Source organism: Paramormyrops kingsleyae, chromosome 1 (genome assembly GCF_048594095.1).
Source record: "Paramormyrops kingsleyae isolate MSU_618 chromosome 1, PKINGS_0.4, whole genome shotgun sequence".
In the NCBI taxonomy this organism is placed as follows: Eukaryota; Metazoa; Chordata; class Actinopteri; order Osteoglossiformes; family Mormyridae; genus Paramormyrops; species Paramormyrops kingsleyae.
In genome coordinates, this window is record NC_132797.1 from 38,656,884 (window position 1) to 38,682,443 (window position 25,560).

The following is a 25,560-nucleotide window of genomic DNA, read 5'->3' on the forward strand; positions in this document are numbered from 1 at the left end:
TCTAGCTGGGATGGACTTTATTTTATGTTAAGCGTTTTCCCCTCCATTGGCGCCCATTATAAGGAAAAGGCTTAATGTAATTTAAACTACCAAGACAGCCACCAAAAATCACCCAACTTCTCACACATTTAAACACTTTCACCTGACGAAATATCAAAACCGAAATACAAGGAATATGGACTTTATTTTACGTTAAGCGTTTTCCCCTCCATTGGCGCCCATTATAAGGAAAAGGCTTAATGTAATTTAAACTACCAAGACAGCCACCAAAAATCACGAAACTTCTCACACATATATCTGGTCATAAACACTTTCACCTGACGAAATATCAAAACCGAAATACAAGGAATATGGACTTTATTTTACGTTACGCGTTTTCCCCTCAATTGGCGCCTATTATAAGAAAAAGGCTTAATGTAATTTAAACTACCAAGACAGCCACCAAAAATCACGAAACTTCTCACACATATATCTGGTCATAAACACTTTCACCTGACGAAATATCAAAACCGAAATACAAGGAATATGGACTTTATTTTACGTTAAGCGTTTTCCTCTCCATTGACGCCCATTATAAGGAAAAGGCTTAATGTAATTTAAACTACCAAGACAGCCACCAAAAATCACGAAACTTCTCACACATATACCTGGTCATAAACACTTTCACCTGACGAAATATCAAAACCGAAATACAACGAATATGGACTTTATACTACGTTAAGCGTTTTCCCCTCCATTGACGCCCATTATTATTATAAGAAAAAGGCTTAATGTAATTTAAACTACCAAGACAGCCACCAAAAATCACGAAACTTCTCACACATATATCTGGTCATAAACACTTTCACCTGACGAAATATCAAAACCGAAATACAAGGAATATGGACTTTATTTTATGTTAAGCGTTTTCCTCTCCTTTGACGCCCATTATAAGGAAAAGGCTTAATGTAATTTAAACTACCAAGACAGCCACCAAAAATCACCGAACTTCTCACACATATATCTGGTCATAAACACTTTCACCTGACGAAATATCAAAACCGAAATACAAGGGATATGGACTTTATTTTACGTTAAGCGTTTTCCCCTCCATTGGCGCCCATTATAAGGAAAAGGCTTAATGTAATTTAAACTACCAAGACAGCCACCAAAAATCACGAAACTTCTCACACATATATCTGGTCATAAACACTTTCACCTGACGAAATATCAAAACCGAAATACAAGGAATATGGACTTTATTTTACGTTAAGCGTTTTCCCCTCCATTGGCGCCTATTATAAGGAAAAGGCTTAATGTAATTTAAACTACCAAGACAGCCACCAAAAATCACCAAACTTCTCACACATATATCTGGTCATAAACACTTTCACCTGACGAAATATCAAAACCAAAATACAAGGAATATGGACTTTATTTTACGTTAAGCGTTTTCCCCTCCATTGACGCCCATTATAAGAAAAAGGCTTAATGTAATTTAAACTACCAAGACAGCCACCAAAAATCACGAAACTTCTCACACATATATCTGGTCATAAACACTTTCACCTGACGAAATATCAAAACCGAAATACAAGGAATATGGACTTTATTTTACGTTAAGCGTTTTCCTCTCCATTGACGCCCATTATAAGGAAAAGGCTTAATGTAATTTAAACTACCAAGACAGCCACCAAAAATCACGAAACTTCTCACACATATATCTGGTCATAAACACTTTCACCTGACGAAATATCAAAACCGAAATACAAGGGATATGGACTTTATTTTACGTTAAGCGTTTTCCCCTCCATTGACGCCCATTATTATTATAAGAAAAAGGCTTAATGTAATTTAAACTACCAAGACAGCCACCAAAAATCACGAAACTTCTCACACATATATCTGGTCATAAACACTTTCACCTGACGAAATATCAAAACCGAAATACAAGGAATATGGACTTTATTTTATGTTAAGCGTTTTCCTCTCCATTGACGCCCATTATAAGGAAAAGGCTTAATGTAATTTAAACTACCAAGACAGCCACCAAAAATCACCGAACTTCTCACACATATATCTGGTCATAAACACTTTCACCTGACGAAATATCAAAACCGAAATACAAGGGATATGGACTTTATTTTACGTTAAGCGTTTTCCCCTCCATTGGCGCCCATTATAAGGAAACGGCTTAATGTAATTTAAACTACCAAGACAGCCACCAAAAATCACGAAACTTCTCACATCTAAACTTGCATCTAAAACCAGCAAGCACGTTTCCTTTGACCATTGCCCTTACTGAGACCAAGCCCAAATCACTGGACTTCATTAAAGTCATAGCAGATGAACTGAAAACAATACTAAGCAATGGCTTAGAGTGGGGAGAAACAATACTAAGTGTGAGATTGAGATGCATTACATGTGATGCTCCAGCAAAAGCCATGTTGAAGTGCATCAAACAATTTTCAGGTTACTATGGCTGTGACAAATGCACCCAAAAAGGCAACTGGCAGGGGCGCATGACTTTTCAACAAGTGCATGACCTCACTTTGAGGGATGATGTCTCATTCAGAGAGCAACGCCAGCCAGAACACCACCTTGAAAATGCTGTGTCCCCTTTCAGCGACCTCCAAATAGACATGATCAAGTCTTTCCCTGCAGATTATATGCACCAGTGCTGCCTGAGAGTGATGAGAAAAATGCTCATGCTATGGTCGTGGGGCAAGTCAGGGCATAGGCTATCTCCAGCTCAGCAGAGGGAGGTCAGTCAACGGCTAAGGAATTTAAGAAATGATATACCTAACATTTTTGCCAGGAAGCCACGCAGTCTGGAGGAATTGGAGAGGTGGAAGGCTACTGAATTTAGACAGTTTATGCTCTACACGGGCAAAATTGTTCTCCGAGGAATTCTGCCAGATATCTTGTATAGTCATTTCATGGCCTTTAGTGTGGCAATGTGTATACTAGTGTCTCCACATTTAACACAAACTTACAGTACGTATGCCCATGCACTCCTTACATATGTCGTCGAACAAGGACGACACATATACGGTAAAGAATTCCTGGTTTACAATGTGCATTCACTGCTTCACCTCACAGCTGATGCCACCACATATGGATCTTTGGACAAATGCAGTGTTTTTCATTTTGAGAGCTACCTGCACCACCTGAAAAAGATGGTTAGATCGGGAAACCATGCCCTACTTCAAGTAGCAAAACGGCTCCAAGAACGTTCACAGATACAAACGCCAACAACTGAAGATGGACCAATATCTATGAAACATCCTAATAATGTGTACATTGTTAGCCCAACATCCTGCTGTGAAGTTCTAGAGAGGACCAACTCGGGAAAGCTCTTATGTAGAGTCTTCTCACAGTTGAAATCTTACCTTTCCAAGCCATGTGAATCAAGGATCTATGGAGCCTTCATATGTGGTACATCAAAGATGGAGGTTCTAGAGAGAACAAGTTTACAAGGGAGAGCAATGATCCTCGAAGACGGGCATGGCCGCAGAGTCATTCTTTCTATCCTCCATGATCTTGCCTAACAACTTAATCTGAATATGTACATAGTTAGTATTATTTTTTCTGTCATTGTCATATATTTTCTCACATTTCTTAAATACTTGTGCTCTTGACCCTCATTTTTAAGAAGCGTGTGTTTTCCTTTTTGTAATACAGGTTCATTTCTACGTAATTCTTTTTTTACGAGAAAACTCAATTGCTGTGGCTCCTGCCTCATGGGTAGAGGAGATGAATGGGGTAAGGATACACGTATACACATGTTGAAGTCCATAGTTCTGCAAAAATTAAGACATGTGATTAACTTTTTTTGTGAAATGTTTTAGGTTCTGATTTGCTATTGGCCCCGTAAAAATGCCACTGGCATGGCAAAGGCCTCCCAAAGGCCAGATAAGCAGCTCTGGAGTAAACATAAAATTAGAATCATCTCAGCGACTGGTGAGAAACTGATTGAAGATTGTCATATAGAGGTTCACTGCATTTATGTACTCAAGATGATTACGTAAAGTATATACTGACCATTATGTTACTCTGACCTTAGACAACTACAAGACAGCCAGAGAACGGGCTCAAAGAGCCACAGAGACCTCAAATGTGGACAGTGCGGAGGAAGAGGTTAAGAGGCGTAAAAGGACTGTCCCATATAGATACAGGACAGAAAGTGAAAGTAAACATATGTGACTGCTATTTCCTATATTGCTTCACTGTTAATGTAAAGAAATTATGTCAAATACTCTGCATATATTTACTGGACCTTCCTGAATTAATAGGTGATGATGAGTTGCCACGGAAACAGAGGAAAAAATCATCTCCTCAAAATCCCTCTCAAAACCCACCAAGCCTGCCTAAGCCTCCGAGTTGTAAGTAAAAGAAATCACTTTTCACATAAGCTACAGTGCCTTACATGAAGTATTCCACCCCCCACCCCCTCCCCTCCAAAAGTCATCACTTTCTGGTTTATAAGTCTATATATAAATTTTCCCAATTTGTATTTCCACTATGAACATTAATGTTCTAGTATATTTCTGAAAGGCAAAAAGTTGTATAAAAACTAAAACTACCAACACCTACATTACTAAGTAAGAAACTGCTGCTTTGCTCTATTTAAAACTAAGTACACACTACCTTAACATAAGACAACTATCTGGCTAGTGAGCTGTACATTAAAATTCATTATGTAACTGTGACTGAAATTTATATCATTCTTTCATTGTCTGTTCTCAGATAAACCATCTACTCAGAGCACAACTGCCCCAGAGTGTGACATTTCAGATGTTTATCCTTCAAATGGTATGTGTGTTCAGCTTCTGCCTGTCCATTAACATTAAATAGTATTTGTCATATTGAGTAATGTGAGCACCTTAACTAAACTGGCTGTGAAATCATGTTCAGTGTTGTGCAATTTTAAACCAAAATTTGACCTATGCATAAGTATGAAGAATAGTCACAAAAAATTGTCTAACACGCAATAATTATAGTAATGTAATAAAATTTATCTTACAAATTTGTATCACAAACAGACCACAGATTTGAAAGCAGCCTCACAGAAGGTGCAGTAAATGCAGGTAAATGTACAGTTGCATTTTTTTCATTATTATTATTGACAGTCCATGCCAAAAAGGAATTGTGATTGCCTTACGCTATAGCAATGCATCTTGCAACAAAGAGTCAATGTGTACATTTTCTTCTGGAGTACCATGCCTATGCTTGAATGCCACAGAGCAAATAATTGAATATTTAAACAACATTTTCTTACCTCAATTTTCCAGACCTACATCAATTAATAATCCAATCTGAAAAAAGAATCATGATGGCAATTGAAAGGATGCAGGCAGACATTGGAAACAGTATTGAACGCCTGGTCCAGACCATTCAAAAAAATCCTCCTGGCCTGGCATCCATGGAGAACATGTCTTTTGAGAAGCCCTGCAGGACAGTGCAAGAGCTTGAGGGATTCAAATTGCAGTTGGAGGGCCCAGAACAAAAACAAAAGATAGTATGTTGATATGCCATATTGCTGTTTAAAATGGTTTGTCTAATTGCAAAACTAACAATTCTTTTTAAGTATTTATCTTCATATGTTGCATAGATCCGTTTTTTGAGTCTGATGGGAGGCTGCAGCATTGGGGACGTTGTGAGGAGAATCCTCAGAAAGATATAGCTACTGTATAAATGAGGTCTGGTCACATTACAGCCTGAAAGGCCGAAAAGGAAAGCTGTCCTTCTTGGGAACAGCACTCCACCATGTTGTTTTAAGTAAGCTTCTAAAAACCCTTCTTTTTATAATCATGCATCTGTTTTGAAAAGAAAATTAAAAACCACATTTATCGCTAAATGAATTACCTAGTATGTTAAACGGTTAGATTTCACAAAATGTTGTCCATTACATTGCATAGACCCATTATTTAATATTTATTAAATACTGTATTTTTTCTAGGAGCTTGTGCTGCACAATTTCCGAGGGTTAGCGAGAAGGATATTGAAAATTGTATAGGGGATACCCTAAAACACGCACCTCACCGTGCCAAGATCCACCCAATACCTGTAGTTTTTTTGTTTTTCTTCGGAGCAGTTAACACTTACATTTCTGCACTACACTTTGATGCCATTTTTAAATTCATAGTACCTGTTCAATTAAATCAAACAAGCCAAGGTTGTCACGCCCAGCTCGTCCGATACTCGTGTGTGCCACGCCCCCTCATTACCCACGTGTACTACCCTGTACATGATCACCTGTTTCCTGTTGTTTCGGCTTTTCTTGTGTATTTCAGTCGGCGTTCGAGTCTGTTTCCCTAGGTCTGTCATTGACGTTGTTAACCGAGTACTCCCCTGTCTGCTTGTTCTCTATAATAAACCCCGTTGCCCTTGGATTCCGGTCTCCCTGATCCTGCTTTCCCGCACCCCACTCGCTTGCCCGTCACCCGGTCGTGACAAAGGTGCTGTAACATTTCATGGCAACACAGGAGGACATGCAAGATATTAGTGTAACTCATTACTTTTATTACCCTTCACCTTTGTTTCTGTCACAAATTCGTGGACACGTACTCATAGTCTAACCACTAATAATCTCACTTTCCTCTTATATTTCCACACTTTACATGGCAAACACATTTGGTTAATATGCTGTTATATCTTATAGCCTGTACACCTAAGGGTAATTAAAAGCAATTAAAAGGTAATTGAAGTGACTGGAAAATATTATTTATTATTTTCAGGCAGCGGAAGAAGAACCTGGGCCATCTGCACGTCAAATTGAAGACAGTGATTGAGTTTTCTCTCGAACGTTTCTTTCATTTTTATTGTTAGTGTTCTTGGATGGTTTTAGCTCAGTTTGAGAAAAATTTAGATGTTAATAAAGTGACTGAAATAATTGTTTCATGTAAATAACTTGTTTAAATAATTGTTTTACATAATCTGAGTCTTTTTGGTCCAAAACCAAAACATCTCTCTCTCTCGAATTATAAACAATAAAAGAAATAAGAACTGAAACACATTGGATATAATTGTTTTATAGTGTAAACATGTTTTTGTATTGCATATATTAAACTTTAAGTCACCTAAATGTTGTGCAAAAGTCTCTCTAATGTTACTAAAGTTCTGCAAACGATCTGAGTAGTGCTGTACAAAACAATCCACCTCTGCATCATTGCGATGTACGCGTGCACAATATCACTAATTAGATTTGGTACTGTTTTGTGTCTGTTGTTGCAGCTCGGGGCAACACCACTAACCTATTTGTCACACTATGTTAATTGGCAGATAATAAGTCATATTTCCTTATAGTTTATTTCGGGTAATCTCTCCTTTTCTGTTGCAAAAAAATCTCAATATTACTCGCGGAAATATTACATATGGCGATGTGTACAGCCCTAGGTTTGAGAAGGTGGTGCAAGGACTAAAAAATAACATTCCGGTTGGTCCCCTAAAGGTTACTGTAATTGTCACTATATAAGGATCCATAATAATCCTGGGAAAGTGATGAAAAGACCAAAAAAGAACATTAAAGTTTGGTGCCCGAAACGTTCCCAACACGTCCTGAAAGTTCCCCAAATGTTCCCAAAATGATGTTCCCCGAACGTCTAAAGAACTCCACATCGTGACATCCCGGGAACGTTCTGGGAAGGTTACGCAGCGACGTCCTTTACACCAATGGGTACGTTCTCCGAACGTACTGGGAACGTACAATTTCTAGCTGGGATGGACTTTATTTTATGTTAAGCGTTTTCCCCTCCATTGGCGCCCATTATAAGGAAAAGGCTTAATGTAATTTAAACTACCAAGACAGCCACCAAAAATCACCCAACTTCTCACACATTTAAACACTTTCACCTGACGAAATATCAAAACCGAAATACAAGGAATATGGACTTTATTTTACGTTAAGCGTTTTCCCCTCCATTGGCGCCCATTATAAGGAAAAGGCTTAATGTAATTTAAACTACCAAGACAGCCACCAAAAATCACGAAACTTCTCACACATATATCTGGTCATAAACACTTTCACCTGACGAAATATCAAAACCGAAATACAAGGAATATGGACTTTATTTTACGTTACGCGTTTTCCCCTCAATTGGCGCCTATTATAAGAAAAAGGCTTAATGTAATTTAAACTACCAAGACAGCCACCAAAAATCACGAAACTTCTCACACATATATCTGGTCATAAACACTTTCACCTGACGAAATATCAAAACCGAAATACAAGGAATATGGACTTTATTTTACGTTAAGCGTTTTCCTCTCCATTGACGCCCATTATAAGGAAAAGGCTTAATGTAATTTAAACTACCAAGACAGCCACCAAAAATCACGAAACTTCTCACACATATACCTGGTCATAAACACTTTCACCTGACGAAATATCAAAACCGAAATACAACGAATATGGACTTTATACTACGTTAAGCGTTTTCCCCTCCATTGACGCCCATTATTATTATAAGAAAAAGGCTTAATGTAATTTAAACTACCAAGACAGCCACCAAAAATCACGAAACTTCTCACACATATATCTGGTCATAAACACTTTCACCTGACGAAATATCAAAACCGAAATACAAGGAATATGGACTTTATTTTACGTTAAGCGTTTTCCTCTCCATTGACGCCCATTATAAGGAAAAGGCTTAATGTAATTTAAACTACCAAGACAGCCACCAAAAATCACGAAACTTCTCACACATATACCTGGTCATAAACACTTTCACCTGACGAAATATCAAAACCGAAATACAAGGGATATGGACTTTATTTTACGTTAAGCGTTTTCCCCTCCATTGGCGCCCATTATAAGGAAAAGGCTTAATGTAATTTAAACTACCAAGACAGCCACCAAAAATCACGAAACTTCTCACACATATATCTGGTCATAAACACTTTCACCTGACGAAATATCAAAACCGAAATACAAGGAATATGGACTTTATTTTACGTTAAGCGTTTTCCCCTCCATTGGCGCCTATTATAAGGAAAAGGCTTAATGTAATTTAAACTACGAAGACAGCCACCAAAAATCACCAAACTTCTCACACATATATCTGGTCATAAACACTTTCACCTGACGAAATATCAAAACCAAAATACAAGGAATATGGACTTTATTTTACGTTAAGCGTTTTCCCCTCCATTGACGCCCATTACAAGAAAAAGGCTTAATGTAATTTAAACTACCAAGACAGCCACCAAAAATCACGAAACTTCTCACACATATATCTGGTCATAAACACTTTCACCTGACGAAATATCAAAACCGAAATACAAGGAATATGGACTTTATTTTACGTTAAGCGTTTTCCTCTCCATTGACGCCCATTATAAGGAAAAGGCTTAATGTAATTTAAACTACCAAGACAGCCACCAAAAATCACGAAACTTCTCACACATATATCTGGTCATAAACACTTTCACCTGACGAAATATCAAAACCGAAATACAAGGGATATGGACTTTATTTTACGTTAAGCGTTTTCCCCTCCATTGACGCCCATTATTATTATAAGAAAAAGGCTTAATGTAATTTAAACTACCAAGACAGCCACCAAAAATCACGAAACTTCTCACACATATATCTGGTCATAAACACTTTCACCTGACGAAATATCAAAACCGAAATACAAGGAATATGGACTTTATTTTATGTTAAGCGTTTTCCTCTCCATTGACGCCCATTATAAGGAAAAGGCTTAATGTAATTTAAACTACCAAGACAGCCACCAAAAATCACCGAACTTCTCACACATATATCTGGTCATAAACACTTTCACCTGACGAAATATCAAAACCGAAATACAAGGGATATGGACTTTATTTTACGTTAAGCGTTTTCCCCTCCATTGGCGCCCATTATAAGGAAACGGCTTAATGTAATTTAAACTACCAAGACAGCCACCAAAAATCACGAAACTTCTCACACATATATCTGGTCATAAACACTTTCACCTGACGAAATATCAAAACCGAAATACAAGGAATATGGACTTTATTTTACGTTAAGCGTTTTCCTCTCCATTGACGCCCATTATAAGGAAAAGGCTTAATGTAATTTAAACTACCAAGACAGCCACCAAAAATCACGAAACTTCTCACACATATACCTGGTCATAAACACTTTCACCTGACGAAATATCAAAACCGAAATACAAGGAATATGGACTTTATTTTATGTTAAGCGTTTTCCTCTCCATTGACGCCCATTATAAGGAAAAGGCTTAATGTAATTTAAACTACCAAGACAGCCACCAAAAATCACCGAACTTCTCACACATATATCTGGTCATAAACACTTTCACCTGACGAAATATCAAAACCGAAATACAAGGGATATGGACTTTATTTTACGTTAAGCGTTTTCCCCTCCATTGGCGCCCATTATAAGGAAAAGGCTTAATGTAATTTAAACTACCAAGACAGCCACCAAAAATCACGAAACTTCTCACACATATATCTGGTCATAAACACTTTCACCTGACGAAATATCAAAACCGAAATACAAGGAATATGGACTTTATTTTACGTTAAGCGTTTTCCCCTCCATTGGCGCCTATTATAAGGAAAAGGCTTAATGTAATTTAAACTACCAAGACAGCCACCAAAAATCACCAAACTTCTCACACATATATCTGGTCATAAACACTTTCACCTGACGAAATATCAAAACCAAAATACAAGGAATATGGACTTTATTTTACGTTAAGCGTTTTCCCCTCCATTGACGCCCATTATTATTATAAGAAAAAGGCTTAATGTAATTTAAACTACCAAGACAGCCACCAAAAATCACGAAACTTCTCACACATATATCTGGTCATAAACACTTTCACCTGACGAAATATCAAAACCGAAATACAAGGAATATGGACTTTATTTTATGTTAAGCGTTTTCCTCTCCATTGACGCCCATTATAAGGAAAAGGCTTAATGTAATTTAAACTACCAAGACAGCCACCAAAAATCACCGAACTTCTCACACATATATCTGGTCATAAACACTTTCACCTGACGAAATATCAAAACCGAAATACAAGGGATATGGACTTTATTTTACGTTAAGCGTTTTCCCCTCCATTGGCGCCCATTATAAGGAAAAGGCTTAATGTAATTTAAACTACCAAGACAGCCACCAAAAATCACGAAACTTCTCACACATATATCTGGTCATAAACACTTTCACCTGACGAAATATCAAAACCGAAATACAAGGAATATGGACTTTATTTTACGTTAAGCGTTTTCCCCTCCATTGGCGCCTATTATAAGGAAAAGGCTTAATGTAATTTAAACTACCAAGACAGCCACCAAAAATCACCAAACTTCTCACACATATATCTGGTCAAAAACACTTTCACCTGACGAAATATCAAAACCAAAATACAAGGAATATGGACTTTATTTTACGTTAAGCGTTTTCCCCTCCATTGACGCCCATTATAAGGAAAAGGCTTAATGTAATTTAAACTACCAAGACAGCCACCAAAAATCACGAAACTTCTCACACATATATCTGGTCATAAACACTTTCACCTGACGAAATATCAAAACCGAAATACAAGGAATATGGACTTTATTTTACGTTAAGCGTTTTCCTCTCCATTGACGCCCATTATAAGAAAAAGGCTTAATGTAATTTAAACTACCAAGACAGCCACCAAAAATCACCGAACTTTTCACACATTTAAACACTTTCACCTGACTAAATATCAAAACCGAAATACAAGGAATATGGACTTTATTTTACGTTAAGCGTTTTCCCCTCCATTGACGCCCATTATAAGGAAAAGGCTTAATGTAATTTAAACTACCAAGACAGCCACCAAAAATCACGAAACTTCTCACACATATACCTGGTCATAAACACTTTCACCTGACGAAATATCAAAACCGAAATACAAGGAATATGGACTTTATTTTACGTTAAGCGTTTTCCCCTCCATTGGTGCCAATTATAAGGAAAAGGAATATGGACTTTATACATAAATTTTTATTTGCAAAAGCCCTCTTCTGAATACAGCAACCTCTGTGTAGGAATTAAAACTCCTGGACTTGTGCCACGCTCCAGTTGGTACCCCAACTGACATCCATCCAATCGCCGTCCTCAACTAGTTATTGTTCGATTGCATAAAAGACGGCTAATGTAACCGACAGCCCCTGGAAACTAACGTGTTGGATAAGCAGTATTTTAGTCGGCAGAAGGAGCGAACGTTGTTGGACTACATAAGATTTATGATTTAAGAAGTGCGTTTTTAGGTAAGTAAGGTTCTAAAATTATGTGACTGTGAAATTATTTGGGATATAGGCCTACCGTTTGTGATTTGTTTTTAATTGCACTTTATGTGGAATACTGTTTCCCGAGTAGTCAGTTAATGCATCAAACCGTGCACTATGAAAAACAAAAAGTTAAGGCAACATAAAATTTAAGCCAACTTATTGCACTAGATTTTGAAAACCACCTATTGTTCTGCTGAGTAATTATTTTTCGTTCAGATAATTTATATTTAATCTCCATAGTTGTACATACTAAGATCGAATTGCTAACAAAAAAACTTGTTCAAACTTATTGACTTTTCTTAAGATTTATCTTTCATATGTTTAAAGACTTTAAAATTTCAGTTTAGCATGCTAAGGCTTCACCCATTGCAGTGCCCAGGGGTACAAAAACAGAGCCCAAAGATGTGCTGGTTGGGCTTGAACAGTCAATCTTTGGGTCAGAAGCACAGAGGTTTAACCCACTGAGCTATATACTGCCACTTGTGGACTATGACACTGCCAAAACTCTGTGAACAGCGTTTTTGTGTTAGGAACTTATTCAGCTTATGTTCCATACACCTGAGCATGTGGCTGTGTGAGCTAAGCCTCTCTACTCATGGTTCAAAGGTCACCCGTTCAAGCCTAGTTTCAGCACATGTGGGGGCCCTTGAGCAAGGCCTGTGACCCCCAGCTCTCTATAGGTGGCACAACTGGTAGCTACACTTCAGTCAAGTTTGTTTTCATTCCCCACTGGGATCCACAAAATCTGTCTGCTATTATTTATTACTATCATGTTCTAAATAAACATGCTAAATGACTGTTTTGTTATCTTCATTTATAAATATTAGATGGCACACATTTTTTTGAATTCTTAGCATGTTTAACTCAAATTTGAAAGTTTTCACCCATATGAAACATAAATCATCTGAACAAAAGAGAATAAGTTGGCACTACTTTTGTTGTTTGTAACTCCTAGTATGTAAAACTAATATTCATATTTTTTTATAGATGTGAAACATTGCCAGTCAAAATGCCACATTCACTGGTTTAGCTAGAACACATTAAACATTTGTGGTAGTTGGTACAAGCAACGACTAAACGGTCAGTTGACTTTATACACTTAAGGTGAAACCACCGCCTACAAATGACACACAAAATGTACTCATCCCTGTACTCTGGATCACCCTTACATTTTGATGAGTAGCACAGGGTCCAGTTCTTAGTTTTTGTGTGGCTTAGCTTTCACCTTTGCAAGGTGGAGTTGTACTCTGTTTCTCTTATAGGTACAGCCTTCATCTCTGCACCATATGACTGCACCTTTCTTCTGTGGCATAAAAGCTTCTTTTGTGAGAGGCCTGATCGTCTGGTTTTCACTGGCTTGCAGTCTTCAACTAGGGAGTGAATCCACAACCTAGCTTTATGGCTGTCAACTGACCCTATTGGTGAGTTGGTGATGAATGAGCAGGCATACACAATGGCAAAAACGCCGCAGTCATAACCATTGGCTTGTTGTGGGACATTTATGACACCTGTAACTGCCCAGTCAGATGCCCGAAAATTTTCTCCAGCTGCCGTGTAAATGCACGCCACAACTTTCAGGAGAGTTGAGCTTGCGGTTCTTGTCGTTTCAGAACTGTGGATTGAATTGAATATGTAAATTTCCCGTTCTGTGAAATCTGCTGCAGCAAGAAGCCAGTGGGAACCAGGACCTTGCAGATCAGTATTGAAGGGCATCAGGACTGTATCGAAATTTAAGGCTCTCTGAGCGGCACAAAACTGTAAAACTGGGCCAAAGCTTGAAAGTGCAGCCATCTGATAAATAAAGGTGGTCATACACAGAACAGAGTCCAACACCTGAGCTTGATCTATGTAGCCTGTGATGGCCCACTCAATAGTTTCCCCATCGAGCCAGGTCTTTGGAGCCAGACACTGGCTTCTGGGAGCTACTGTTGACCAGTTCGGCTCATTCATTTTCATATGCAGCCAAGGAGCAAATATTTTTTTCTCTGTTTGTGTTTTTTTCCAGATCTGGTTCTGCCTCTGGGATTCTCTCCATATCAGAGCACCCAGTATGACAAAAGCTGCCATCTCCCTCAGAATTTGATTTGTTCACAGCCATATCACAACTATCAGTGTTGTCCTGTTTTATAGTGACATCAGGAAGAACTTGGGACATATCATGCAACAGGGAGCCATGCATTTTTGAAAGTAATGAATCTGGGGTCGGATTCACTGAGTAATCATATTCTTTTGTTCGTGGCTTTTTTCTTCCGGATTTGCTCTCGCTTCCTCTACCCCTTTTCCGCATCACTGAAAGGTTGTACGTCTGTTTTGTGGAGAAACGTAGCCCAGTACCCATTTCCACAGCCAGAATGTGGAAACACTTCCCTGTGCTAGGGCAGGAGCATGTTGTGCAGCTGGAGGTATTTTGCACTACGTGGACTGATTCATTTGATGGACTTTTAACTACGAACACTCCCAAAGACGAATTCAGACTCACCAGGCCCATCTCAACCACAGTCTTTGCTAAGGATGTCTGTGAGATCAACTGATTAGCAGTGGGTCTGTCCACTCTGCAAGGTTCATTGACATGGGCCTTGACACGTTCAACAATGCTCTCCAAGGGAATAAATGAAGGCATCTTAACATCCCTCAGAGCAACAGTGACCCCCTGCTTCACACTGTAATTTCCCAAACCACATCTGGCTCTTTGAAATTCAAGAAGGAAATATGATTGCATGTAGTATAAAGACAGAACCATTGCATCAACGGGAAGTTCCCTCCACTCATTTTGTGATTTAATCATTTTGTTTATGGCCTCACTGATATTGTTTGTTGGGCTTTTGTGTTTGAATGCTTCAAATCGCTTGGAGTGGAAGGAGACCACATTGTCACACAAATCTGCCTTCAGATGCTGGTGGAAATATTTCACAAATTCCTCTGACCACCCATTCACAAACTTGGAACATTGTGCCTCAAATTGATCTCTGTTGGCTGAATCAATGAGTATGTCGATTTGGTCTTTCAGTACTTTCACATCGTCCCTTGTACCCCCATGTTTTTTGACCCAGTACTCAATGTCGTGCAACACATGGTTCCTGCAGAAAACTAGGCTAATGTTAGGAAACCTCCTCTTCAAGGCCCCAACAATTCCTTTTTCTCTGTCTACAGTGGCAGTCACTTTCTGGAATTTTTTAGAACCCATCCCAAGTTTCCCCAGAATATCAACCAGAAACATTTCATGATGCTGCATGAATTTGCGCTCATGCAGCATGAAGCCTACAGGAAATACAGGGTCATTAACTACAGAAGTGTTTCTCATGGTGAGCACAGAAACATAAAAGTCACCCATCTGAAAGGTTGTGTCATAGCTATGGATTTGAGGGTAGCTGAACGTAATGGCATCATCCAAGTTGGCACGTGCCAAATCCAATATATCAGGCATCCCAGCAAAAACTAGAAGATTGGGAAAATTAGAAATGTACCAGACAAAACCTGGAAGCTGGTACGCCAGTTCATGGAGACTGAACATTTCATCGTGGGAAATTCTTTGTATATTCCTGCTAGCATACACTGTGTTCTGTACTTGCTTTGACATTATGTGGGCAATTCACAGGCATGTGTTCTACACTGCTACTGCAGGCTTTGGATAAGGTGGACCGATATACAGTATGTTAGATGGAGCTTGCCCATGGTCATTGTGAAGGATGTGTGTGAAAACCTCTTTTTTGGAAGGAATAAAAATTCTTTCTGTTTTTGCATTGCCATGTTTCCTTGGCACGTGCACACTCTCATCCCCCAGGTAGTGAATCAAAAATAAATTTGTCGCCAAATTATCTTCTTCTTGCTGTAGTAAGCAGTACACATTCTTTTTAAATTCTGATGACCCCTTGTCATATTGAGGTGTCCTAATATGGTAATATCGCTTCATCACTCTTCCACCATATTTTTTAATGTTGTTATAATTTGACCCTTTCTGTTTCCACAGCATTTGGTCAAAACGAAAATCCATGCTAGATCTTCCTCCCTTCAGACTCCTATATAGGTATACATCACCCCCCTTTGGCTCCAGGGGTGGTTCATTGGAAATGAAACCTTTGTACCTTTCGGCATTAAGAAGAATGGCCTCTATTTCAGCCAGCGTAAACTCGGACTGTTTTCGCATGAAAGACATAATTTCTCAGTTCGTCACCACAACTACCACAATTATTGAGAGATTAGCCTTGAGAGTGGCTGTTGAATGACAGTATTTTGAGAATATGTCTGTTATGAAGGACACTATGGTAAAATATTACCCTAGTAGCCTCTTAAAAGGCTGTTGAGAGATGAGCCTTGAAAAAGGCCGTTGGATGACAGATTTTGACGAATTACAAGAATAGAACTATGACAATATTATGGTATATATGTATAATGTTTGAATAAATAAATGTGTATATATGTATGTATGTATGTATATATATATATATATATATATATATATATATATATAAAATGACTACTATTATTATATAATTATTATAACTACTATAAATGGCACCAATAAAATGTAAATCTAAAGTGGCTGTTAAGAGATGAGCCTTGAAAAAGGCTGTTGGATTGAAATTGAATTTGCACTACTAATTTGTAAAGAATTTCGGGACGCTGCGAACAGGACGACTGTGCCTTATCGCTGCTGGCGAAGTCTTAAATAGTTGAGTCCGTTATTTCGCTTAATTTCATTGGCCCGTTTCAGTCCTTTATTTTTTGTGATTGGCCATTTCCTTACTTCACCTAAAATTAAGCATTTTTCCCTACCTGGAAAATATAGGGAAGCAATGTAAACATATATTAGAAGTTTAATGGTGAAAGTGTTTATGACCTGATATATGTGTGAGAAGTTTGGTGATTTTTGGTGGCTGTCTTGGTAGTTTAAATTACATTAAGCCTTTTCCTTATAATAATGGGCGTCAATGGAGGGGAAACCGCTTAACGTAGTATAAAGTCCATATTCTTAGCATTTAGGTTTAGATTCTTTGTCAGGTGAAAGTCTTTATGACCAGATGTGTGTGTGCGAAATTTGGTGATATTTGGTCGCTATTTTGGTACATTAAACCACATTAAGCTTTTTCACATTAAGCGTTTTAGAATGTCCCTGCTAATTTAAGCAGCTTCTCTTTTGTATACAGATCTAATATGTCCTCCGACGAAGAAGCAATAAACTCTTCCACCGTCGGTATTGTACAACTGTGCGCAACGCTAGAGACTAAAAGCAAGTGCGTAACGCCATACACAAGCCCTCAACTTACCTACCAAATACGCGACCGACCTCTTTATGCAGTTACTAGCGGTGGGAAATTAAGTGCAAGAACCCAGTAGGGAGAAAAAGTAACCAGAAACTGGCGACTCCTCTCACACCATGGATACACTCCCGAGACAACTGCTCAAACCGCTTTCACCGCAACACTAAACACACCCCCCCCCCCCGACGCAGTCCAAAAAGAACAGCGCCGCTCCACTAAACCAGGAACATACCTTGCTTACAAACGCTAAATTTCCAAAATCCAATAAACAGTGCCAAAGTCAGACACTTAATTGCCTCAATCGTTGCGCACAGAAATTGAGCTTTCAAAAAGCACAATTTAACACATAAAAACGCTACAAACACACTGCGACTCTATATAAATAAAAAAAAAGACAAAAGAACGAAATGGACGAGCCCCCATTTTGTCATGACCCGGCTCAGAGGCCATGGCAAAATCGACGGACGCAGTGTTGAAAGCCAAAACAATTTATTACATTAACTACTACAAACAAAACCACAATGGTCTACATAACCAAAGAAGTGTAACAAGGAGCGTGTAACGAAGCAAACAAAAAGAAAAAACAACAAGAAAGCTCTCCCAGATAATGGAGTAGGAGTGGTTTTAAGGAAATTAGGACACCGGGCCCAGGTGTCACCAATTCCACAAAGGGGCTGCGGCCACACCTACAAGGACAACACACAAAAAACAAAACAAGACAACCGCAGGCAAAGCCAGCAGACCATCACACATGGCACACGCATACGTCTGTGCTGCTGAAGCTTTGCGCCAGCATTGCCAGTTTGGGCAGCGAATCTCATACCTGTGTTCATGTCAGCGTTGTTCACGGTTTGAATACGTGGTCATGCGGATATTTAGAATGTGAATAGCGATCTTCAGATGAGAGGGGTACTACAGGCCCTTGATGTAGGTAAAACAAAGGTGCAGTGGCGGCGCCAGAGGGGTGTCCGAGGTGGCACTGGACACCCCTGACATCCGATTGGCCACCCCGGGTGCCACCCCAAAATTGTATTTGCTGCTGGCAGTTCCTGATGCTGATTGACATCTCATTTGTCTAAAGAAGTTTTTGAATTTAACAGGTGTTACGCTGCTCAAGCTATTTTCAAATCAAAGACGAGCCGAAGACAAGAGCATGGTTTCAAGGTAAGACAAATAATAAAACATCATATTTGAAATACGTTTTATAGTTTGTTATAAGGTTTGTTTGCTGAGTAACGTTTATTATCCGCTGTGTAAGTTATCGAAGCGCCGACGACATCAGTTAACTTATTAATGAGATTAGAGAGATCAATTCGCACTTTAGACAGTTAACGCTATACTTCATCTGTGCTAGTATTACATGCACATACCATGTATGTAAGTTATTATATTTAATTTACGATGCTCAAATATTTTGCTAATATGGGGAAGTAATTGTAATTAATTTGTGAGTAAAATTTAGTTGAAATGGAATAGCCAGCTCATATACTTTCTTCAGAATAATGTTATTTAGATCGGTTGCTGATTTTAATGTGCAGGTATGATAATGGATATTTTTAATTAGGATAAATATGTTTCTAACTGGATCAGATACACAGGGTCAATTAAACAAGGTTCTTATGGTTAATACAGCGGTGATTTTAGAGCAGAATAAGAGTATATCAATTTAACAAGAGTTCTGTTATCTTATGTCTCGTTTTCGTGTTTCACATAAGGATAGAACGTTAGACTTTCACATGCTGTTCATCATAAGCTTGGAGCAGTTTTGGGTGGGGTGGGGGGCGTTAGATATGGAGATGGTTAATGGCTGCATGGAAAATAAAGTCATGATTTGCCACCTAGTGCCGACTTTGAAAATAGATTACTTATATTGAGAGAAGTGGTTTGGGAATATTGTTTTTTATGGAAAGTTGTGAGCGAAGGCGGCAGGCGTTAGGTTGCCTGGTATAGGCGTAGTTGTTCTGGCTTGTTATAAATGTCTTTAAGGGTAACATGTTAATGTTACCCTTAAATGTTAAAGTTTGCTTGATGCGGCACATGAAAGGTTATAGTGTAAACAAGGTGACAGCCAAGTAGGTGCCACATTGACGAGGTCAATTCATTTCATAGGGAGGAGAAATCTTAGGGTATGTTGCCGTCAGAAGTCACTAAAGATGAAGGACCCACTTAGGGGTTGGACAAGGGGAGGAGAATGGTGTGTCTGAAGAGTATAAATGTTGGGGTGTTTTGCGTGTGACCCTAAGAAACCGGTACGGCTGACAAATGTTAGAAACGCTTCGAGTAAGTATCGCTTTACATTAGGTGTGTCAAACTGCAGTCCTGGAGGGCCGCAGCCCTGTGTAGCTTAGTTCTTTCCCTGTTCCACCACAAATGATTCAGCTCAACAGCTACGTGGTAATTAGCACAAGAAGTTGAATCAGGTGTGTTAAACGAGGGGAAACACAAAAATGTGCAGGGCTCCGGCCCCCCAGGACTGGAGTCTGACACCTGTGCTTTACAGAGTACAATTGTACAGGATATGTTTGTTACTGAGCGTGTGTTAATGTGTTATGGTTTTTTGATAGGTTTTAAAGGCACCTCTGATTTCAACGTGGTGGGAAATCAGTGGACAGAGATGTCGGTGGCGAAGGTGATGTTTCCTTCGCAGAAGCCTGCGGCTCCCGTCAGGCAGACACTGTTCGATGTGGCAGCGATGTGTCAATGTGTCGCAGGAAGGTGCGTTCATGAATATGTTTATATGATCGTAATGTAGACATTTTGTAAAATTTCGAAATTCGTGGATGAGCAGTTTGGAAAAGCAATGACTTTTTTTACTTTCCTATAGGTGCATTTGGTGAAAGCAAAGCTGCTGGCAGTGTCATTGGAGAAAGTTGTGACTGTTCGAGGCACGGGGAAAGCGGTCAAGAAGTACACAGTCTCTGATCATCTGATGGCACTGCCCAGATGAGTCTTTGTGTTTGGGAGAAGCAGATCGATGCCGTGGAGCCGCAGTCATGCTACGCCTTCACGGATGTTTCCACCACAGACACAGCGATTCAGAAGATTTGTGATATGGATGTCGGGGAGGTGGAAGGTGTAGCAGAAGAGGACTAAAGTGTGCCCTGTGTGGTAGCCTGCAGGACAGTTGGGCCACCCAGAGCCGGTTTTTTACGGTGCCAGAGTTGCAGGATGCTGCAGAAGTCGGGGGCATTTAGAGTATTACGTGGGACGTTAAAGGTCAAAAATGAGAAAAGGGCAGACTATACATTGACTGTTGGACACTGTAGTTTGGTGAAGTATTTAAAACTCCGAAAAATGACAACATTAATACACAAAGAAGAAGCTATTGAGGAACATCTTCTTTGCGAGGATTGTCTTCAGTTTTCATTTGATAACGAGTGCAACGTCTGGTCTGACATTCCCGATACCACAGTCACTAGCTGCAGCGACGAGGCATGTAGCAAGTCGTCAGAGTAGTTTCCTTTGAAGTTTTTGTTGTATTAGCATGTTGTTTTGTTTTTACTTAATATATGTGTTGTATTGCTGTGAGTGTGACGTTTTTGCGATAAAGTTTGATATTTGTAACATTTTGTACATAGCCGTAGTTTACTTTGCATTAGTTTTTATTTCATTGTCAGTTTTCATTATATGAGAAGCTAATTCAGATGTTTGTGTGTTTTATGTGTAATAAAATAAAACGACGTCATATTGGCTGCATTTTTTTAAGTGGTTTGGGTTTACAGGCTACTAAGTACCCTAGCAGACAAATATGGGAATGGATGCGATGTGTGATCTTTACTATGATTTGGATTGTTCTATTTATGAAGAGGAAAGTCTATATAAGTAGTGAAATCGATTTCTCATCGTTTTTAAGTTGATAGGAATGTATAGCATTGTGGACTCGTTCAGACTATGGAGGTTGATCACGGAAAATTTTACGGTATTTGAAATTAGTAAAGTTTCCTCTTATTTTGTTTATTTGTTTGGTTGTGGTACGCTGCACATCTTAGTATAAGAATGTTTATGGCGCAGAATATGTAATTACTTTTATTTTGGTACAGCACATTGACAGACAGTCACCACGAGAGGGAGCTATTTGTACGCTTGTGGTTGATTGGCTGACCGGACTACGCTTTGATGTCCGCCATAGCAAAGCTAATCCTTTTTATTTTACTGCTACCCGTCTGAGAGGTAAGACAGTATATACGTGTAATGGTGTACATACTGTAGTTTGTGGTTAACGTTTGTAAAACATGATATTCTGTTGGATATTAACTTTTGATAGGAGATGGTTGATAAGGCACGTAAGCGGTTCGAACTGGGAAGGAGGTCGTTTAATCCGCGATTGTAGTACAAATTGTTTTTTGGTTTGCAACTGAAGCTACACGCATATTAAAGTGAACTTGTAATTTTTAGTAGGGTATTACAGCGGCTATTATTGGGTTATCTCCCACTGCAACGAGTAGTAATAACGTGGTTAAGAATTAATTCTGCACAGCAGTGAAGATGGGTTTTTGTCATGGAAACTTTGTTTGTTCTTGTAAAGCCAGAGATCGAATTTATCGACGGCAAAAGCCGCCGTGCCTTAGCAATTTGCCGTGCTGCCCTGAATATTTACAAGTTCTTGCTGGCAGATACTTGCAGTGCCCTCTTCCTCAGTTGCCTTTGTGCCCTATTGTGTATGTTTAGATCATAATAAAGTCAATAAACTTATGAAATCAAGAACAAGTTCTTCCGTTTTTTACTTCTCTGTCTCCATGTCCATGATATCTGGGTTGATAAGCGCATCCCATAATTTTACGTTAGCCACGCCTCCATGGTTAAATTATTCAGAGCGACTATTCTAGCCGATGCTTACCTCCCTCCGAAACTAATAGCAACATGTTCATAGAATAGGGAGGGTGAGAAGGAGAAAATGCCTAAGTGCCCTCCTATATTTGAGGGGATAAAAGGCAAACATTGCTGTGCCCCCCGAACAAAGTAATTCTACCCCTGTAAAGCATATACGATATGTAGAATAGTAGAAAAGTTGTCATATTTATTAACGAAGAGAGGGCCCTGTTTTTCATGGCCTGGGCGAGCCTAAGGCTTTGTATTTCACTGCTGTCCATGGAAGAGGTAAGATCATATTAATGTATTAAAACGAGTTATTTTTTTAGTTGTTGACAGTTTCGTGTTTTCTGTTGGAAGATGGTAATGTTTTTTATATATTTGTAGTTCGGTGTTAGTTATAAAGGCAATACTCGCTATGGTGCCTAAGAAGCACTGGGAAGCATGTTGTTAAATCGCCATTTGTAGTACAAATGGTTTGTTGTAGTTTGCGACCGACACTAAATATAGTTAGCTTTTAATTTTTTGATAGCGGCAGTCATTAAGTTTATCTGACACTCGATTGGGAGGGACTTTTTTATGGTCGTTGTTAGGCGGAAGTGACCATGCCCTGGCTTCTACCCGAGCGAGGCTAATGAAGCCTGAAGTGACGACATGCGGGCTCATTTCTCGGAGATCCGAAAAATATCTCGGGACAGCAGAGTATCCCGAGTTCAGAATCCAAGATGGCTGCATCCTTTATCAACAGAAGGGAAAGTTGTAGTTTTATCCTGTATGAGCACTACTTCTCATTAGTGGCTCATGAAATCGGTCGCACACACTATATCGTCCAACTTATCTGTGGACGTGTTGCTACGGAGTTTTATACGTAAATCAACGCGAAATGTGTTATCAACTGATATTGCTTACAATTAACCGGGCTAGAATTGGATTTCATTATTAGTCGGATTATTTGTCGGATTTAAGGTAGTTAGGGCTAATTGTACGTGAACGAAGATAAAGACCATTTAAACTGAGGTACCTTAAATCCGACAAGTTGTCCGGCTAAGCAAAAAATCTTGCTTTTTCATATGAGTGCATGGTATTGCTACTTCTATGACAAATGGAAGGCATCCCCGACTTGGTTTTCGCTGAGTTTTTAGATGATGTGACGGATGTGACGTAAACCTAAAAATCCTGAAAACGCATTCACTAAGGCACACCCCATAAAGGACCATCATGAGAACCAAGACATAAACCTGCGACAGCTTACATAAAACAATTTATAAATACCCTCTCGATAATGCATAAAAGCACCACATACATTTGTGTACTGCATCAAAGCTTTTTCACTTTGTGAGGAACCTCTATTTGAACGAACAAACAAAAATAAATCACTAAATTATTGTCATCCCCGTGTGCCACGCCACCTCGTGCGGAATCGCTGTGTTTTACAAGCAATGACGTTAATGGCCGGACTCGGAATCACATAATTAACACACACTTCAATACATTGGACTAATCAACAACAAGGAGAAACACCCGGTAAATACTGAGATTCCACGCGAGGTGGCGTGGCAGACGTCACAGCTTTGCCGGCAGGCAGGAAGGTTTGTTCATGAATAAGTTCGTACTGGCAATGTACACCTTTTCTAAAATTTCGCAATTTCTGGACGAGGAGTTTAGGAAAAGCAATGACTGGTTTACTTTCCTTTGCTTGATAAACAACCGTGATTACGTGCGAGGGGGCATGGCACACGGGAGGATGACAATCATTTACTGTGTTTTATTTTCATTTTGTTGAAATAGAGTTTTCTGACAAAGTGGAAAAAGCCTTGATGCAATACACAAATTCATGTAGTGTTTTTATGGATTTTAAACTTACAAGCAGGTCAGTGTCGACCTTAACACGATAGCAAGATTAAAAAGTTACCAGTTACCATTTACCACCCCCTCCACCCCTTTCAGATGTGATTGATCAGTAATCAATTAGCAGCTACTCTCCACGGAGTATAAATGTTGGTGTTGCCCTAATTGCCTTTTTTCCCATCATGGAGAACCCAACCAAAAAAGTAAAGACGGACATAGATCTAGTCAGTGGCTACATCCACGACGTATCAGCGATTAAATTTACTGTGAAAAATAAAGGCTTTTTTAATGCCTTGATACAAACTAGCCGTGAACAATTTCATGATGTAATTGTATTTAGCCAGAGAAAGCAGCCAGTGTACGTCCAAGTTGCTGAGAATGGTACTGGGGTGCGATTAACGAACATCAGGAAGACTGAGTGAGTTTTTACCGAGCATGCGTTAATGTTTTGGGTTTCTTTTGGCAGGTTTTAAAGGCACATCTGAATTTGACGTTCTGGGGAATCACCATATGGAGGTGTCTGTGACAACATAACATTTCCTTTGCGGAAGCCTCCTGCAGCTGCGAGGCAGACGCTAATGGATACCATGACTTTGCCGGCAGGCAGGAAGGTGCGTTCATGAATAAGTTTGTAATGGCAGTGTACACCTTTTCTAAAATTACACAATTTCTGGATGAGGAGTTCGGAAAAGCAATGACTGGTTTTCTTTCCTATAGGTGGTTTTGGTGAAGGCGAAGGTGGTTGCAGCGTCACCAGCAAAAACTGTCTCCATCAGAGGGACGGAGAAGGCGGTCAAGAGCTGCACGGTGGCCGACGGCACTGCCCAGATGCCTCCATCTTTGGGAGAGGCACATTGTGGCGCTGCGCTCCGCCTTCACCAATCTCACCACCAGAGTCTTCCAGGGAAAAGTGGAACTGACAACGTTGCACGCCGAAATTCAGTATATCGCCGATTTGAATAAGAGGCGGAAGATGTGCAGGAGGAATCGGGCGTGACTGTTAAAGGTCAAATGTGCTCTCTGCGGCAGCCGGCATGAGGCGTGGGACACCCATTGCAGGTTTGCATGCTGCCAGACCTGCAGGATGCTCCAAAAGTGCGAGTCCTTTGCAAAGGTACTGCGGGGGACTGTAAAAGTGAAAGCCGAGGACCGCACCGAGTACACACTGGCCATCGGGCACTCCCCTCTAACGGAGTACTTCGCACTACGCCTAATGACCACCAAAAAAGCCCTCATTGAGGAACATAATCTTGATGAGGAATGTTTTGTGTTTAGTTTTGATGACTGCAATGTGCTGTCTATGGACATTACTGATTGTAGGAGCCATTCTTTCATTTGTTTATTAAACATAATTTAGTTTGTATTTATATTGGAA

The 25,560-nt window shown here is 39.4% G+C and overlaps 4 long non-coding RNA genes across 4 annotated transcripts; all 4 read left to right on the forward strand.

Moving 5' to 3' along the window:
* The first annotated feature begins 4,245 nt into the window (after nucleotides 1–4,245).
* LOC140578717 (uncharacterized) lies at nucleotides 4,246–5,069 on the forward strand. Its single transcript, XR_011982981.1, has 3 exons — nucleotides 4,246–4,364; nucleotides 4,729–4,794; nucleotides 5,025–5,069. It is a non-coding gene; the product is annotated as an uncharacterized lncRNA (long non-coding RNA).
* A 6,862-nt stretch (nucleotides 5,070–11,931) lies between these two features.
* LOC140578719 (uncharacterized) lies at nucleotides 11,932–16,255 on the forward strand. The gene is made up of 3 exons (XR_011982985.1): nucleotides 11,932–12,249; nucleotides 13,533–13,691; nucleotides 14,276–16,255. It is a non-coding gene; the product is annotated as an uncharacterized lncRNA (long non-coding RNA).
* Nucleotides 16,256–18,463: 2,208 nt separating this feature from the next.
* Nucleotides 18,464–21,213, forward strand: LOC111836218 (uncharacterized). The gene is made up of 3 exons (XR_002836369.2): nucleotides 18,464–18,692; nucleotides 20,093–20,243; nucleotides 20,353–21,213. It is a non-coding gene; the product is annotated as an uncharacterized lncRNA (long non-coding RNA).
* A 1,192-nt stretch (nucleotides 21,214–22,405) lies between these two features.
* Nucleotides 22,406–25,497, forward strand: LOC111836217 (uncharacterized). Its single transcript, XR_002836368.2, has 3 exons — nucleotides 22,406–22,625; nucleotides 24,652–24,796; nucleotides 24,903–25,497. It is a non-coding gene; the product is annotated as an uncharacterized lncRNA (long non-coding RNA).
* Nucleotides 25,498–25,560: the final 63 nt, after the last annotated feature.